The 14,348-nt window shown below is 41.3% G+C and overlaps 1 long non-coding RNA gene across 1 annotated transcript; it reads left to right on the top strand.

Annotated features, from left to right (window-relative positions):
* The first annotated feature begins 1,339 nt into the window (after positions 1-1,339).
* On the top strand, positions 1,340-2,921 carry LOC142078232 (uncharacterized). Its single transcript, XR_012672162.1, has 2 exons — positions 1,340-1,494; positions 2,299-2,921. It is a non-coding gene; the product is annotated as an uncharacterized LOC142078232 (long non-coding RNA).
* Positions 2,922-14,348: the final 11,427 nt, after the last annotated feature.

Genomic DNA, 14,348 nt, shown 5'->3' with positions numbered 1-14,348 from the left:
GAAATCCTTCTCAGAAAAAGACACCAGGATTAAAGAAGTAATCTATTCCAATCTATTCCGGTAGCAAAAACCTGCTGCAGGCCTAAAATTCATTCTATTATTTCCAATCCTTGGAGACTCCCTACGGGACAGCATAGATTTTTTCATCAAGCAAATCAGAATTTGACTAAGGTTCAGACCACAGCAAGTCCACTTCTAGGCAACCTACTCAACTGAAAACAGAAAGGAGGAGATGCTAAAGCATACCACTTGTATATTTACCTGGAGACTTATTCAGCATAAATACATGAGGTTAAAAACATGCCATAGTTGATGCCTGCAAATTACTGAACTATGTCCAATTTAAAACAACTTTCTCTCTAAGGGAGCTGAGTGAACTGTGTAGCTTGTATGTTGGCATAAATATTCATGAATTGCTAAGGAAGCTAATAGGATCAATAAGAGTGAAACCTAAAAGACTACATCACTCTTGCTAAGTAAGGATCCAATTCTTTTGCCAGCCAAGTCAAGAAAACACTTTGTCATTGCCTTTCAAAGAGTCAAGACGGGAAATGAAATTGCACAGAACTACTCTGCAGTCTGTATTGTAGTCTGTAGTAGTAGGAATCACTTAGGAGCTACCAACAACACATAGGTCTAGTGAGAAAAAGTATCTTGCCGTCTAAAAACTGTTACAAAAATATTTTTACAAAACTGCAAGAGGAAAACACAAGTATAGATTGTTCCTAAAGATATTTTTTTCTAATTTGAGAAAAAAAATGAATCTAATGTTCCCCCACTCCTTTTACTGCTGGCTAACTGTTCCCTTTTCACTCCACTGGGCCTTTGAAATGAAATCGCTGTATGCATGGTTGTCTATATTGGGCTTTACCTTTTTGGTTCTCTCAGGGTCTTCACACCTCACTCCGCACCACTGCTGACCAAGGGCTCCCACGGTTTCCCTTGTCGATCCCCTCAGTTTCTCTCAGATGCCATGAATGTTCTCTGGACCATGCAGGAAGAGACTCCTCCGACTCCAGCGACTAAGGACACCCCATTTGGCTCACCGTCCCTCGAGCAATGGGTATGTCAGTGTTCACTGCAGGTAGAACAGGGTCCATAACCAGAGCCCCACTACGGAAGACCCCGTGGCAGGGAACCCTAGAACACTCTCCAGGGATTTCAGTTCAGCTCTCCCCGGTCCCGACGGGGGTACGTGAGGGCCGGGGCAGGCCGCGCGCTGCCTCGCGCCCGTCGCGGCCGGTTGCAGCCGGCTCCGTGACTGGCGAAACCCGCCGCCGCCCTTCAGAACCCCAGCCAATCAGAGGAGCCGGCTGGGGCGCGCGGACAGGCGCGCGAGGAGAGCGGGCGCTGCGCGCCGGGGCAGGGGCAGCCCTGAGGGGCCGTGGCCCACCCGCGGCAGGGCGAGGGCGGCCCCGACGGGACCGTGACCCACAGAGGACCCACGCCAGGAGCAGCAAAGCAGCAGTAGGGGAGAGAAAAAAAGAAAAACGAGTAAGAAGCAGGACGTGCCAGAAGGAAAGAGCCGCCCGTCCCCTCACCGAAGGGGCTGGAGGGGGCGCTGCGACAATCGGGGGGGTGGAGGCCAGGGGGGAGAGAGGGGGGTGTCGTTCTTAAGTTGAGCCAAGGGAGCCAGTCGGGAACAGCTGCGGATGGGCGCTGAGCTTCCCCGGGCTGCTGCCGGAGCAGCCAGAGAGGGAGGGGAGGGAGAGAAGTAAGTAAGGACTCGCCCCAAGGAGCACCCCGATATCTCTGGTGGGGAGAGGGCAGCGACAGGCTTGAAAATTGAGCCTTTTCAGGCTGCCCTGCTTACAGTGGTTAAGCAGACCTATGGGAGACTGCTCCCCAGAGTGCGACTATGCATCGGTCCTTTGCTCAAAGTGAAATTACAAAAGTGCAGGATAAAGGGCCACCATCCCAGGGAGATGTTGCAGTGACAACATCAATGCTGGGAAAGTGATGCTGCTGGGGTATAGGTGATGGCTTTAAGAAAGCATTGGTCTGCATAACTTGGGGGCTGTGCCCTTTGTAAACACTGCCCTGCATAATGCAAGATGACCTTGGGATCAGTGATGGCCTGATCCTGCTGCTCCTGCAAAGGAGGTACCCCCTTGCAGTGACAAAGTGTGGAATTTGTAATGCATGTGTAATCAAACTGCTGCAGTGTTCTTGGCTGCGTCTTGCATGGAGAAGACTAGAAGTTTGTAATGCAAATTTGGATTATTATGTAGTCTAGTGTGTAGAAATAATGGGTGGAGTTTGTAGTGGATATTTATTCAAACTGTTGTAACCTTCCAGGTTCTGTGTTTTGTAAGTAAGATGCATGGAGCAGTGGAGGTGAAGAAGAGTAAGAAGCAAGAAGCAGCTGAAAGAAACCATTATGCACTGACCCCAGCCTCCAGCACTACCTGTTGCCTCACAGGGGGAATCGAGAGGGAACTGAACATAACGCACGTTGAAAACAAGAGGAATTGAGACTAGAAAGGGAAGAGGACAGGTACTGGACTGAAACTGAGCCTGGGAAAGGGAGAAGAAAGATGTTTCCATAAGTGTTTAATTGTTTATCATCATCCTGGTTTTTTTCAATACCCAAATCAGTAACTTAAAGTTTGTTAATTGTAATTGGCATTAAATTAAGTGAAACTCCTAAAGTCAAGACTGTCTTGCCCACAGCAATGGTGTTCACCCCAAATCCTGCACAACTCCTGTAGTCCTGGACTACAGGAAAAAGTGGAGAGAGAACCTCCTCCCCACCCCAGATTCCAAGAAGTTAGCCCTGTTTCTCTTTTGTTTTTTTTCCAACTCTCTGGATTGGAACGGTACATTTCTAAACAAAATGAAATTTCAGTTTTGTTTTGTAGGGTTCCATTGTTGGTTTTGCGTCAAACAGAAAAAAAGCCACATAAACAATTTTTCATGCAGCTCTAGTTTCATGAGCATGTTTTACATTTCTGTAGCAGCCCACGTATATTTTGCAGTCTAACAGTTATAACACCAAATTTTCTATTTGCACTTTCGTAAAATTAAAGTCCAGATTGCTCCTGAAGTTGGTTTTAGTTTGGTTGAGGGAAGGAAGGTTGTTTTGTTTCTTATGTCAGAAACTCATATGGGCAAGAATAATTGGAAGAAAGGTATCCGAATGGATAAAATAAGTCCCTGTCAAAGAAGTATTAAAAGAGTTGTGGGGCAAGGATGCTGGCTACGTAAAGTAAATGAGACCGTAACATTGAGATAGCACCATACTTAAGAGCACTGAAGGAACGTAAGAACAATACTTCCCATAGAAATTGACTGCTGTAGTTAGGAACAGAGGATAACAAGTGATGTACTGAAAAACACACACACAAAGCAGAGGGCAAGTTGTCTTTGGGTTTAGGGAAACAAGTAAGCCTTAGTGTGATAGCAAGTAAGTTGGTTAAAGTGTCAGAGATCCTCTCTCTTCTGTTGAGTTGGTGCATCAAAAACCAGTAAGAGAGAGTCAAACCTCCCTTGCTTAGGCTAATGAAAAGATTCTGATCACCAGCAAGGGATCAGGCCATAGCCATTTCAGCAAAACATATTAGGAAGCATTCAGGCATGACTAGATGAAGACATGTGACCTCATATTCCGGCCTGTTCCTGAGACAGACCTTGAATAGGCTGTTCCAGCATTGGAAAGCTAAGTAAATGGGTTTCTACTGAAAAAGCTGCTTAACTGGGTAGGGGCAGCAGCTTTCTAGGCCTCCCTGAGAGGAAGGAATTGAAGGGCTTGTTTCCTTGTGAAGTTTTGTTTGCCAAAAAAGATTGGTCCTTTGGCCCCATTTGCCAGTACTGACAGAGATGGTGAAATGTTTTCTCTGTCCTTCCTTAGGCAAGTTCCCAGCAAAGTCAGTGAGGATTTATCTGTCTAAAAATCTACTCTTTTCATGTCCTTTCTATGAGGCATATGAATATTATTTTGCTAATGTGTTTTAAATGCATCTCAGTAGGATATTAAATGTGGATTTGCATGGACAACTTCAGTGGTTTTGAAATGACAGTTAATCTCTAGTAACCACTCAGAATTCAGTCTCAGAGTCTGTGTGCATGTACATGGATCCCAGCAGCATCTTGGACTTGTCTCATCTAATGGTACTTTTAATTCTTTTGGGCCTTTTTTTTTCCTTTTTAATTGTCTTGTTTTGCTTCTTGAAACAGATGCATACCATTTCCCTCCTAAATATTTTTGTTTGTTGTATGTGCAGTAGAAAGGTCACTTTTCCTGTTTCCTCTCCCCAGGCCCAACACCAAAGAGCTTAGGCAAGAGATGTACCTAATCTTCTAGCTCTAATATCAGTGGAAGGGAGCTCCCGTGTATTCTCTAGACCCTCTGGCCAACATCTGCTTATTTTAAGTGACTCCAAAGTGAACAGTCTTTTGACTGACAACCTGTGCCAGTTGCCATAATTCAGTACCTTAATAAGGTTTTGTGTGGACAGAGAGGAAGATAATTTATGGATAACAGTGGCCAAGATTTTAAAATTAATAATGATTTCTGGATGGTCTTGTGGGTAAGATCTTTGAAGGAGTCAGTGCTTTTAAAAAACTCCAGCTAACTCCTCAGAAGTCCATAGCTAATTTCAAAACTCTAGGTTATATGCCCATTTCCAAGTAGAATAGGCATACCCCTTCTCTAAGGTGGTCCTCTAATCGTGGTAGAACTAGTGTCACTCATAACTGAAGCAGATCTGGAAAGAGGATCATATGTAGAAATTTCTAGCAATGGGACACTTTGGAGTGATAACACAACTCTCAACCAAATCCCACCTGGGCATACAGATGTAAAAGGTTATGGTATGACCTGCATAAAGGTCATATAGAGAATTCAAGAGCAAAGAAAATTACTTTTTTTCCATTGACCTTTCACATAAGGCTGGCCATGACGCTTTAATCTTTGTGCCCCACTAGTAGTCCATAGCAACAGACTTACTGGAATTTGTCATGAAAAATACTTTTAGATAGCATTCACTGTGTTTCGAGATTCTGAATTGGATTGTGTTTGCCAAGCTCAAGTCCAGCAAATGGGTGGAGGTTTTATCCTCAATAATTACACAAATTTACACTTTTTAGAATTTTGCGTACTAAGATGGGCTTCATTTCATTTTTTTGGACCAACACCAAAAGGTAAGATTAAGTATGGATCTGTATCACAGAAACTTACCCACAACAATGTGAGTATAAGACTTAATATGGTAGGAACTTTGGTCCCCCAAACTGCCTAGCCAGAATTATCCAGAGAAAAATCCATTACAGACATGCAATGAGAAGCATCAGGAGTCTTGGTCTCTCTTGATAACAGGACACATGGCTTAAGAATATCAACAGCCTTGTAAGAATTCTGGACGTAGACGATCTGCGGATTATACTAAATCCACAGCAAAATGATAAACAGCATATTCACAAGGTTTCTTGGATTGTTGTAGGGTTTTTTTCTTTTTTTTTTTCCTAGCCCTTATAAGCCCTTTTAAAGCCAAGAATTTATCTGGATAATTGTCATCTAGCTAGATGTTAAACTAGCCACAGGGTGGCTAATAAGGTAGCTTTAAAAGTGTGCAGTTCAGAAGTGGAAGAGATACCAAGACACCATAGATCACTCAAAATATGGACTCCCATGCCCAGAAGATTCAGGATTGCTGAGCTGGATAAGGAGAACAGGTACAGGAAGGAGAGGAGATACGTGCTAAACAAACCTTGTAATGTTTGTTGGAGAGAGGAGATGTAACTGCAAATGGAGCAATAAGCAGCAAATGGAGCCTGCAAAAATGTTAAAAAAAAGAAAAGATGAGGAGAGAAAGGTTGAAAACTGATAGAGAACTTAACAACAGACAACTTATGCATCTTCATGGCCTGAAGGCAAGTCCATCAAAGATTTTCCCAGTCTTTATAAAGTCTTTATCTTATAAAAATCTGTCTGCTTCCAGAAGCCAATAAAACATTTTTTTCTTCCTTTATCTTTTCCCCTTCTTCCCCCAAAAAGTACTTTAAAAGTACACATCTATAACATGGATGTGGCTTTGATAAAGCAGACCAACTTTTAGGAGTGTAGGAATAATCCCAGTAACACACCTGGCAACTTTGTGTGTCTGTCTTGCTCAAAATGATAGCTTCTTTTCCAGTTTTGTTGACATTACAGGCACAAAATCTGTCATTTACACAAAAGCTGTACAACAGAGCAAGGCTCAACACAAAACAGAGTTCACTTCTGAAGGCCTAGCCATTATAAAAGAGCAGAGATGGAGGTGGACAAGGTTGAATGCTCAGCACAGGTTTTGCTAACACAGCCTAAATCCTGTGCCTTTTTCAAATATTCATTTTCCTTCCATGTTTTTCAGTGTTTTGCATCCAATACACTAGAATGCTTACTCTTAATGATGCTATTTCACCTCTAACAGTACATAAAATTTAATGCATAAACATGCAGCAAAAGATTGACAGCTGCCCATAGGCATCATTTAGTGTCATGGATGCATAAAAAAATTTCAGAGGTTTGAGAGGGAGAAAAAAAAAAAACAAAACCAAAAAGAAAAAACAGACTTTCTAATATGACACCCCTTGGAGATTACAGAATAAAAACTATCTTAAACTCAGTTCTTGTGCCCTTAAGGATTCCTCTTTGATTTTCTCCTACAGTTGACTTTCAGCCCTTGAAACAAAAGCAAGCATGTTTGAGCTTTCTCATGAAGTTGCTGAGAAATAAAGTAGCTTAATTACAGCTAAAGCAACATGGGGAAAACAGTCCTATATTCACATATAGAACAATGGGTTTCCAGCCATCAGAATGTGCTCTTGGAGTTACTATCAACTTAGTGCTCAGTAGTGGTCAGAAAAGCAAACCGAATGCTAGGTATTATTAAGAAAGGTTTAAATAGCAAAATGGATACTGTCATTCTCAAATTGTGCATGATCATCACTGAACACCATACACAACACTGGCCTTCCTTTTCTCTCCAGAGAAGGTTCAGAGAAGGACAACGATAACGATTTAAAACATGCAATGGCTTCCAAAAGAAAAAACATAACAAATTAGGATTTTTCAACTGGGAAAAGAGACAACTGTTGAAGGACATGACAGAGATCTGTCGAATCTGTGTATAGTGATAGGAATAGATAGACAGGAATCAATTGCTCCCTGCTCCTCCCAATGTAAGGGCTGCAGGCCTTCAATAAAGCTACCAGTTGCCTAGTTCAGAATAAGCAGAAGGGCCTGATTCTTCACACAGCGTGTAGTTAAGCTATAGAATTTACCATGGTATGTGGTGGATGTTAAAATTTTACGCCAAATGTAAAAAAATGACTGGGTAAGTTCATGGGTAAATCTATTGAGACTTTATAAATGCATAGAACCCCTAAGCTAAAATGTTAGACTAGACTAGAATAGACTAGAATAGACCATTTCAGTTGGAAGGGACCTACAACGATCATCTAGTCCAACTGCCTGACCAATCCAGGGCTGACCAAAAGTTAAAGCATGTTATCAAGGGCATTATCCATATGCCTCTTAAACACTGACAGGCTTGGGGCATCGACCACCTCTCTAGGAAGCCAGTGTTTGACCACCCTCTCGGTAAAGAAATGCTTCCTAATGTCCAGTCTAAACCTCCCCTGGTGCAGCTTTGAACCATTCCCTTGTCCTATCCCTGGATACCAGGGAGAAGAGCTCAGCACCTCCCTCTCCACTTCCCCTCCTCAGGAAGCTGTAGAGAGCAGTGAGGTTGCCCCTCAGCCTCCTTTTCTCCAAATTAGACAAGCCCAAATTCCTTAGCCGCTCCTCACAGGACATGCCTTCCAGCCCTTTCACCAGCTTTGTGGCCCTCCTCTGGATGCATTCAAAGATCTTCACATCCTTCTTAAATTGTGGGGCCCAGAATTGCACACAGTACTCATGGTGAGGCCACACCAAGACTAAATACAGTGGGATAATCACCTCTTGACCAGCTTGCAGAGGGATCTAGATAGATTGGAGCAATGGGCTATGATTAATGGGATGAAATTTAGCAAGTCAAAATGCTGTATTCTGCACCTAGGACAGAGTAATGCTGGACACAAGTATAAATTGGGAGAGGAGTGGCTGGAGAGCAGTGCTGCGGAAAGGGATCTGGGGGTGCTGGTCAACAGCAGGCTCAATGTGAGTCAGCAGCGTGCCCTGGCAGCCCAGAGGGCAAACCGCATCCTGGGGTGCATCAAACACAGCATAACCAGCCTGTCAAGAGAGGTGATCCTCCCCCTGTATTCAGCATTGGTGCTGGTAAAATGTCTGAAGGTTGAGAACACATCTGAGCTTGTTCTGCTCTTGTTCTCTGACATTTTAGCACTGTCAGAGACAGGATCCCGGACCAAACAGATCTTTGGTCTAGCTCGGTTTGGTTCTCTGCTATTCTATGCAGAGGTCCCCACAGCTGGACTGTAGAAAAGATTAAGTACCTCTGTTCTTCCATGTAGTGAGGAACTACAGGCAGTTCCCTTATGCTGTAGAGAGGGAAAGAGAGAATCAGAGCAATGGTAAATACAAAAGGTGCATGTAAATAATTTAATTTTTGCTAGGGAAATTCTGAAGGTTATTAGGTTATTAGGCCCCAAATCCTATTTGAACTCATAAATATATCTTTCAGATACAGACTTATATCTTGTAAGAAAATACACACCTTCCATGTACCATGCATGAGAACTTTAGACAGCAACTGCATGCATTCAGAGATTAAAAAAAGAATAGATGTGAAAGCAGAACTATTTCCAAAAGCACAGCTAGAAATAGCCATCCGATTACATAGAGCATCTTTAATTTTTTTAATAAAATTGGGGGAAATATTGTAAAAAGAACATGTATCAGTCATGTTTCAAAGCAACTCATTTTCTAATACAATAACATACAAAGAAGCATTCCCTTTTTACATCAGCATGTTTGGCAAAGCTGATAATCTGAGTGGAAACCATTGTCATTGGCAAAGACTCAAAAGATTATTATTTCAAGGATTTTAGCTTTGCACTTTTGGTATCAGTCTTAATTTATGATGAGAAGCTGAAGCTGTGAATCACACAGATCAAGGTTTCTTTGTGTATGATTAAATGCAGGTAATGAATTCATAAATCCATGCCAGTGGTAATCAGAAATCCATGATTCAGCTTAGAGCTATGAATTTCAGCAGGGTATGCTTTTTAAAAAAAAGTTTTATCATATACACCCACAGTTCCAGAGTAAGTCTATTCCTGAACAAACAGGAGGACACAGTCAAACTGTCCTGTTAATTCTGATTAACTCATAATCAATTTTCTATGCAAAATTGTCTAGTCTACTGTTTTTTTTCAACTATAGGCACTTCCTAGGTTTTGACTTTGATTAAGTATCACCTAATTCTGCAGAAACTACGTTCCTTACTTCTTGCTAGGGAAAGGAAACACTGAAATCATCCATAAAATGAAGGTTTTTACTGCACCTTTCCATCTCACTTTTCCCTGAGAATCTTTCAGTATTTATAGGCAGTTACTGGCAGCAGAGTTAACTTGATACAGACCCATCATATCTTTTACTCTGCAACCAAGAGATGCCAGGATATTTAACAGAATATGCTAATTTAAAGCGGACTTAGCCTTTAATGCTTCTTCATGCAATTTCTTTGCAAAGCAAGCTAGCCACACGGAGAAGTAGAAGGCGGATATGGAAGTGGGAGGGAAATACCCAGGCTTCCTAATAATTAAACTGTTTCAAATAACGAACAGCATTATGTACTAAACTGGTGCTACTCTTCTAAGGAGTTTCTGACAGCTATCATACGTCTTTGTCAAAGGGCCCAGGTGACATTCACAGGAATATAAGTAGTTCTTTATCACTAATTAGCCATGCTGTTGGCTTGTAAGGTATTCCAGCAAGAGTTACTGTTTTTAGAATGTGAGTTAATATCCAAATCTTCAGGGTTCATTGCAAGCCAGACATTCATATGAGGAAGAGGTGTCATAGTAGGAACATATATCAGGTTATGGAACTCATGGAATGGAAAAGAAATGGCCAGTAATTTCAGCAAATCTACCACTCTTGTTAAGTAGATGATCTAAGGATCCATGACAAAGCATTCAATTTTAATGCTTCTGTAAAACTGAAATCGATAAATCCACAGCTATGCTGGTCCGTACTCGGTTCCCTGTTTCCAGGCCATGGGCAGAACAGCTGTTTGGAACCTCAGAATCAAGATGGTTGTGCTTTCCAGAAATAGTGAAACAGTTCTTCTGGAGGCCTTCCATTCTGGAATGAGCACGGGGTGAGAAAATAGAAAAAATTAAGCTGTTTACATTGATGAAATTAAGTTCTAAAAAAAAAAAAAAATTAACGCCATCATGCTTGAAGGAACTGTCCTGTTTATACAACAATGCAGCACTGTTCAACTTTATGCAGAGTGCAAGATGCCTGGGAATTCACCTTCAGCTGAACCCAAAATAAAAGGTTCAATTAGTCTTAGCCAGGTTTTCACGGGATTAGCATAAGGCAGAGAATTTCTATCAGATTAGTGGTCTCACTGCCATCGGACAAAGCATCCAAACTAGTTGAAGACTGCTACTGGTTCCAGAATTAAAAATCAAAAGGCCAGCTTCAAATCTGAAAGCACCAGACTTCAAATTTCTATTCCTTCCTCCTACTCTGACAAGCAAGTAAATGCATTTCACTTCTCTTCACCCCTCTCCAGCCCCACTCTCCCCCCTACCTCCCCCCCCAAAAAATCTTTTCTCCCTAGCCTTTATTTTTACTTGAATGAAAACAGGAGGGTTTTCTTCCAGGAAAATTGCCACCAGAGTGTACCTGACTTTACAGGAGTCATACAAGTCAGCAGAGCCAATGCTTCACAAACACAGACGCTGCACGTCAACAGATGCCCAATACTACTTTGCCCTACATGGAAAAAGTACATGTACGCCATGTACACTTGCAGGAATTGAGACAGTACTGGCACCTTCTTTTCTTTCTAAAGATGCAGGAATGAGGCAAAGAACAAGTTTTTAAGACAGAGAAAATAATAAAAGATGGCTAGCGCTGGGGGCCTGGCTACTTGAAGTAGGGGCACGAGAGGAATTTCCTTACCTTCAAAGTACTGTTCTCTCTCCTCCCCTTCCTGAAAAGAGCTCCACAGAAAGTAAAATAATAAAGTTAACTGCTTCTTTTAGGATCTGCCTATGTTACTTTCGGAATGAAATGTTTGTTGTAACAGATGCCTTATTTAAGATGTGCTCTCAGGTGAGCTGGAAAACCTGTATGAAACATTTCTTTACTCTTAGCTTATGACCCAGCTGCATTAGTCTCCAGACATTTTATGCTGGTAGGGGCAATAATTACTTTCTCCATCAAACTGCTTCTCTAATACACCATGAGGATTTCCTCATTATAACTTCTGCCTCCCAGGCAGCCCCTCTGGGTCTCACATTTGGTGCTTTCCATAGTAGCAAAGTGGCAAGTCATATTTGTGAAAAATTTTAAGAATATTGCAGGGCACAAAAACTTTCAAAGAAAAAAAAACCAAAATCTAGATTTGGGTGGCGTTTTTTTTGCATTTTAACCACTCTGAAAGACCTTGTTGTAGGATATTTAGTGACCAGGTTATTTTTAAAGCACAACTGTAACACGCAGCATCTAGTCCTTTTCCTCCTTTTTTTCATAATACAGTGACCATCATGTACAGAACTTTGCATCACTTAAGAAACTGGGCCACTGGCACTAAGTGTTTAATTTCTGCCACTGCTGTAACTTCCTGATGCTTGTCTCCCTGAACTGCTAGTTGGTTTGCTATCTGCTTCCATGTGTGAAAATCTGCACCTCATTGATGATCTTGTACAGGTTTGTCAAACTGCCTGGAGTTCTGTGGGTATCACCAGAACACAATATTAAAGAGGCTGTCGAAAGAGCATTAAATACATGTCATAAACATCATATACAAGACACTTTTTTAGCAGGTTTTTTTTTTTTAGGTATGCTTATTGCATACACCAAGACAGACTTCAAACAACAGAATTCAAGACTTGCCTTTTGCGTCTAAGACTGGAGTGAACAAGTAATGTAAAAATCACATTTTGCTTTTTCTTTAAATGAAATTACAGGCATGACCCCAGCCTCCAGAAATATAATGTCTGTGTAAACAGAGCTGTTTCATAAAAGGCAAATAAGGACTTTTTTTTGTGACGATATAATGCCAGAGTGAGTTTTCACAACATAACTGAAGATCTGGGCAAAACAACTGAAACATAAAGCTGTCTCACAACTGATCAGCAGAAGAGTTCTATGGAGCTATTCCAATGACTTTAGAGCAGCCATTTGGGTGCAGCTCGTTTTGATTTGCGTCTGAATTCAAAATTAAAGATTACAGTTTGACATAAAAGTAGCTTTCTGCATCCTACACAAGTGGAGGTCAGTCACATTCACATCTCTAGATGTTATTACCATCTCTAGGGCCAAAGCTAGAGATGGTAGTAACAGGTCATCTGCATTGGAAGCAACAGTCTGCCCAGCGCTGGAATATAGTTGTACGTTCTAAGTTCAGACAGTGTCTCATTTTAAATACTTTTTGGGCACACTGGAATTCAGGAAGTAATGAAAAGTGCACCTACAGCTGCAGCAAGCAGTAAAACAAGGTGAATCAGGGCTGCCCTGGATGGCAACATTGCATTTCATAATGGTTTTCTCACTACTTCGGATCCACATGTAGAAACATACTGAGTCACCTAAAAATTAAACTGGAATTTGTCTGTCAGTCAGATTAAGTGCTCTGTTTATTCTCTTAGATTATGCTCTGCCAGGTATCTGCCACTTGCTACACATTTGCTGCTTTAAAAGTATTTTCCATTTATGCAATGTTTTGCATATTGGATGAAATGCATGAATGACAGGGAAAAAAAAAGGGGTACTAAAAAGCTTGTGAGAGGTTTTGCTGAAGAAGAAATAAAATGTAAAATTAAAGAAGATGAGGCAAAGAAGTGGAAAGAGAATGTGGAGTGATCTGCCCATATATTCTGGCTCGTATATTATTTTTACTTTTTTTACTTTGAAATTACTCCAGTCACCACAACTGCCTAGGCATTAGATACACAATAAATATTACATTTGGTTCTTCTTCAGCTTTACCATTACTTTTTATCCCAATCCTGCACAGCACTATAGCACGTATTTCACCACCCCAAACTCCTATGCCTGAAATCAAAGTATAAGCTGGCTATACTTTGCTGCTGTAGTATGTTAATGTTCTGGTTGCTAAGGTGATGCATTTATCAAGTTAACTCTTGACGAGCAGTTTGCCTGAATAACACGGCAATATGAGTCAGTGCAGAGCATTGTACAATGACAGCTAGATAACTCTTGATTTTTCAAGTCGAGTCCTTTAAAACATCCCCAAGCTACTCTGCATTTTGCCGCACAGTTTATAGATATGCTTGATTTTCTACAGTGCCATCAGAATATAACAACTAAAAAACTCTCCCTACACACCAGAAAACAGAATCTGTTTTTTTTTTTTCTCCCTCATAATGATAGAAAGATTATAGCACTCTGGACACTGCTTTAAAGGGAGAGAGAAACAGACATGGACACTTGTCTCTATGTTCACTTGGTATCTACTCATAGGTGAATGATGTTAAAGCCTCAGTAAGGAACCCCCAAATTTTGGATGCTTGAGTCAGAATAAAGATTAAGAGATTGATGGGAAGGAGCCTTCTTGCCTCCTCCTGCTCCCATCTATTGCACTTACATCTCTACTCAGCCAGAAAACATTTCAGTGAACGCCCATCCTTGCAATTTACAAAAAGCATTTAGTGACACTATCATCTTCCTACTTTGTACTTCTAGCCACCTACAAGTGACATTGTGTTTCTCTTAATAGGCCATTATGTTGTCTGCTTGAAAGCGTTTGTTTGATGTAATTCCTTGCAAATGTACTAGAAAAGTCACGTTTGTTTCTAGGTTTCTAAAAGTGTATTTCAGATGTTTAATTTTTTTTTCTTTTTTAATGATGCTACTTTCAAATGAAAGCAGCTCTCTACCTGTAACTTCAGTTCTGTTCTCCCATATTATGGTTGATCCTTCCTAACTGTCAGGAAGGCTGCAGTTAAGTCATTTGGTTTTAACACTCTCCCTGCATTGCCACACAAGAAGCCCAGATTTATGAAAAAAATCCATCCAGCTCTCACTATCCCTGAGGGAGACCTGGTTAATTCCCACTGAATGAAGGGGAGTAAGTGTTAGGAGTCTCTGGGAGCTGACAGGCTTTCAAGAACAGCTGTTAACAAGAACCAAATGAGGAGTAAGGGTGTTCAGAGACAAGCTGGAAGAGAACAGTTCAGTTCTTCCCTTAAGTTGCAAGCAA

Source organism: Calonectris borealis, chromosome 2, assembly GCF_964195595.1.
Source record: "Calonectris borealis chromosome 2, bCalBor7.hap1.2, whole genome shotgun sequence".
Taxonomy (NCBI): Eukaryota; Metazoa; Chordata; class Aves; order Procellariiformes; family Procellariidae; genus Calonectris; species Calonectris borealis.
Note: the sequence above shows the minus strand (reverse complement) of the source record. Positions and strands in the feature narration are given on the sequence as shown.